We start from the raw sequence: 5,234 nt of genomic DNA, 5'->3' as shown, positions 1-5,234 counted from the left end.
ATGTCCATCACCTGACGAATGGATCAAGAAGATGTGGTATATATACACGATGGAGTACTACATGGCAATGAGAGGGAATGACATATGGCCCTTTGTAGGAAAGTGGATGGACCTTGAGGGTGTCATGCTGAGTGAAGTAAGCCAGGCAGAGAAGGACAGAAACCATATGTTTGCACTCATAGGTCTAGCAGGAAAACAAGAGAGACCTAATGGAGAACCCGGGGGAGCGGAGGAGGGACAGAGAGTTGGGGAGAGAGAGGGATGCAAAACTTGAGAGACTATTGAATGCTGAGAATGAACTGAGGGTTGAAGGGGAAGGGGGAGGGGGGAAAAGAGGTGGTGGTGATGGTGGAGGGCACTTATGGGGAAGAGCACTGGGTGTTGTATGGAAAACAATTTGACAATAAAATATTATGGGAAAAAAATTTCCTATCTTTTCCAAATACTATTAAAAAAAATAAAATAAAGAGGCAGTCCTTTTTTCCATTTGATACTCTTTCCTGCTTTGTCAAAGATTAATTGGCCATACATTTGTGGGTCCAATTCTGGGCTCTCTATTTTATTCTATTGGTCTATGTGTCTGTTTTTGTGCCAATACCAGACTGTCGTAATGATGACAGCTTTGTAGTAGAGGCTAAAGTCTGGGATTGTGATGCCTCCTGTTTTGGTTTTCTTCATCAATATTACTTTAGCTATTCGGGTTTTTTGTGGTTCCATATGAATTTTAGGATAGTTTGTTCTAGCTTTGAGAAGAATGCTGGTGCAACTTTGATGGGGATTGCACTGAATGTGTAGATTGCTTTGGGTAATAATGACATTTTAACAATGTTTATTCTTCCGATCCTAGAGCATGGAATATTTTTCTATTTCTTTGTGTCTTCAATTTCTTTCATAAGCTTTCTATGGTTTTCATCATACAGGTCTTTTGCATCTTTGGTTAGATTTATTCTTAGGTATTTTATGGTTTTTCATGCAATTGTGAATGGGATCAGTTTCTTGATTTCTCTTTCTGTTGCTTCCTTATTGGTGTGTAAAAATGCAACCAATTTCTGTACGTTGATTTTGTACCCTGCTACTTTGCTGAATTCATATATCAGTTCTAGAAGGCTTCTGGTGGAGTCAATCGGGTTTATCATGTCATCTGCGAAAAGTGAAAGTTTGACTTCATCTTTGCCGATTCTGATGCTTTTTATTTCCTTTTGTTGTCGGATTGCTGATGCTAGGATTTCCAGCACTATGTTAAACAACAGTGGTGTGAGTGGACATCCCTGTCGTGTTCCTGATCTCAGGGGGAAAGCTCTCAGTTTTTCCCCATTGAGGATGATATTAGCTGTGGGCTTTTCATAAATTGCTTTTATAATGTTTAAGTAGGTTCCCTCTATCCCGACTTTCTCAAGGGTTTTTATTAAGAAAGGGTGCTGAATTTTGTCAAATGCTTTTTCTGCATCCATCAACAGGATCATATGGCTTTTATCTTTTCTTTTGTTAACATGATGTGTCACACACATTGATGGATTTGTGACCCAGGAATGAATCCCACTTGATTATGATGAATAATTCTTTTGATATGCTGTTGAATTCAATTTGCTAGTATCCTGTTGAATACTTTTGCATCTGTATTCATTAAGGATATTGTCCTTTTTTTGTTGGGTCTCCCTCTGCTTTGGGAAATCAAAGGGACGCTAGCTTCGTCAAACGAGTTCAGAAGTTTTCCTTCTATTCCTATTTTTTGGAATAGCTTGAGAAGGATGGGTGTTAACTCTGCTTTAAATGTCTGGTAGAACTCCCCTGGGAAGCCATCTGGCCCTGGGCTCTTATTTGTTGGGAGATTTTTGATTCGATTTCTTCACTGGTTATGGGTCTGTTCAGATTTCCTATCTTATCCCTTTTGAACTTTGGTAGTGCATGTGTGTTTAGGAATTTGTCCATTTCTTCTAGGTTGTCCCATTTGTTGGCATATAATTTTTCATAGTAATCTTTGATGATTGCTTGAATTTCTGAGGGATCAGTGTAACAGATCCATTTCATTCATGTTTTTGTTTATTTGGGTGTTCTCTCTTTTCTTTCTGAGGAGCTTGGCTAGAGGCTTATCAATTTTGTTTATTTTTTCAAAAAAACAACTCTTGGTTTCATTGATCTATTCAATTGTTTTTTTGGATTCTATATTGTTTATTTCTGCCCTGATCTTTATTATTTCTTTTCTTCTGCTGGGTTTGGGGTACTCTTGCCTCTCTTCTTCTAGTTTCCGTAGGTGCTCTGTTAGATTTTAAGTTTGCACTTTTTCCAGTTTGTTGAAAAAGACCTGGATTGCAATATACTTTCCTCTTAGGACTGCCTTTGCTGCATCCCAGAGTTCGGATTGTTGTATTTTCGTTTTCATTTGTTTCCATATATTTTTTAATTTCCTCTCTAATTGCCTGATTGGCCCAATTATTCTTTAGTAGGGTGGTTTTTAGCCTCCACATTTTTGGAGGTTTTCCAGACTTTTTCCTGTGATTGATTTCAAGCTTCATAGCATTGTGATCTGAAAGTGTGCATGGTATGATCTCAATTCATTTGTATTTATGGAGGGCTGTTTTATGACCCAGAATGTGATCAATCTTGGAGAATGTACCATGTGCACTCAAGAAGAAACTGAATTCCCTAGCTTCAGGATGCAGAGTTCTAAATATATCTATTAATTCCATCTGTTCCAATGTGCCATTCAGGTTCATTGTTTCTTTAGTGATTTTCTGTCGGGTTGATCTATCCATCCTGTGATAAGCACATTCTTATCAATAAGGTTGTTTCTGTTTATGATTAATTGTCTTATGTATTTGGGTGCTTCCAAATTCGGTGTAAAAATGTTTATAATCGTTAGCTCTTCCTGATGGAGAGACCCTGTAATTATTATATAATGTCCTTCTTCATCTTTTGTTACTGCCTTTACTTTAAAGTCCAGTTTGTCTGATATAAGTATGGCTACTCTGGTTTTCTTTTGACTTCCAGTCACATGATAGATATTTCTCCACCCCCTTACTTTCAATCTGAAGGTGTTTTGAGATCTAAGATGAGTGTCTTGTAGACAGCAAATAGATGGATTTTGGGTTTTTAGCCATTCTGCTACCCTGTGTCGTTTAGTTGGAGCATTCAGTCCATTTACATTCAGTGTTATTATTGAAAAATGTGGGTTTAGATTCATTGTGTTCTCTGTAGAGTTAATGTTTGCCGTGATGTCTCTTGTACCTTATATTCCTTGCTACATTTCCCTCATAGAGTTCCTCTTTGGATTTCTTGTAGGGCTGGTTTGGTGGTCATGAATTCTCTCAATTTTTGTTTATTTGGGAAAACCTTTATCTCTACTTCTATTTTGAATGACGGGCTCACTGGATAAAGGATTCTTGGCTGCATACTTTTCTTGTTCATCACATTGAAGATTTCCTGCCATTCCTTTCTGGCCTGCCAAGTTTCAGTAGATAGGTCTGTAACCACTCTGATAGGTTTCCCTTTGTATGTGAGGGCTCTTTTCTCCCTAGATGCTTTCAGAATTCTCTCTTTATCTTTATATTTTGCCAGTTTCACTATGAGATGTCATGCCGAAGGTGGATTCAAGTTACGTCTTAGGGGAGTTCTAGGTGCCTCTTGAATTTCAATGGCTTTTTCTTTCCCAAGATTCGGAAAGTTCTCAGCTATAATTTGATCAAGCACCATTCAGGACCTTTTTCTCTTTCTTCTTCTTCAGGAACCCCTATGATACGGATATTGTTGCATTTGACTGTATCACTCAGGTCTTGTATTCTCCTTTCCTGCTCCTGTATCAATTTCTCTCTCTTTTTTTCAGCCTCCTCTTTTGCTATAATTGTGTCTTCTAATTCACCTATTCTCCTCTCTGCCTCTTCAATCCGTGCAGTGGTCACTCCGTTTTATTATGCACCTCATTTATAGCCTTTTATAACTCGTCACTGCTATTTTGAAGGTCCCTAGTCTTTGTATCAATAGCTTTTCTGATGACTTCCATGCTTTATTCAAGTCCACCAATTAATTTTATGACAATTGTTCTAAATCCTTGTTCAGTTTTGTTGCTTATGTCTGTTTTGATCAGTTCTGTGGCTGTGATTTCTTCCTGGAATTTCTTTAGCGGAAAGTTCTTTTGTTTCATCATTTTTGGCTGGCTTTCTATCTCTTGTCAGTTTTAAAAGCTCGTTTTGCATTGTGCACCTGTTAGTATTGCTCTATTAAAGGAGTCTCATTGACTGTCCAGGGGCATTCGTTTCTGGAAGTGTTCTTTTAATGGTGTCTCTCAGTTTCTCTTATGATGCCTTTGATTATTTTATTTCCCTAACCAGTGATATTTGGGACTCTCCACCATATGTATTTTGGCTTGTTTCTTGAGGTAACCTTACAAAAATTTTGTAAATTGGATTTCGGAGAGTTAATCCTTTGTGACCTGATCACTTGTAACATCATCAATAGAAGCTTTATTTACAGCAAAGGTCAGAAGCCCTTTGGCTCTGAGACCCCACTTCTGTGGAGAAGCGATGTCTGTAGGATCCCTGATGGACACTGAGAATCCATTCTTTTTTTTAACATTTATTGAACTTTTGAGAGACAGAGAGAGACAGCGTGTGAGTGGGGGAGGGACAGAGAGAGAGAGGGAATCATAGATTCCGAAGCAGGCTCCAAGCTCTGAACTGTCAGCACAGAGCCCAACGTGGGGTTTGAACTCACAAAGCACGAGATCAGAGCTCATGACCTGAGCCAATGTCTGATGGTTAACCAACTGAGCCACCCAGGCTCCCCTAAAGGCATCCATTCTGGTTGATCAGGGTCTATGCCATTGTGGTTATTAAATATTTACCTTGTAGGATTGTTATGAGGATTACATGTGATAGTGTACATAAAGTGCTTGGCACAGAGGAGCGGTATAAATAGTGATTTCCTGACTATAAAAAGGAAGGTACATTTTTTTCTCCATTCTTCATTCTGAGGTGACATAGCCTCCCGCCCTTGCATCAAAGTTTCTGTACTTACAAAGAATATATTATAATCAGGAGTAGTCTAAATATTGTCTCTTACCCAATTGCCTTTTAATTTGTCAAACGCTTCCTGATATTCAGATGTCTCAGCTTCTTTATCAAGCCTTTTCTCGGTCAATACATGAGGAAGGGATTTATTGGATTAAACTGGATTACAAACTTGTGGCAATAACCAGTGGCAGCCCTCATCTGCTTCTTTTGTATGGGTTGTTCCACTTC

The sequence above is a fragment of the Suricata suricatta genome, chromosome X, assembly GCF_006229205.1.
Source record: "Suricata suricatta isolate VVHF042 chromosome X, meerkat_22Aug2017_6uvM2_HiC, whole genome shotgun sequence".
Lineage (NCBI taxonomy): Eukaryota > Metazoa > Chordata > Mammalia > Carnivora > Herpestidae > Suricata > Suricata suricatta.
This window is presented reverse-complemented; position numbering follows the sequence as displayed.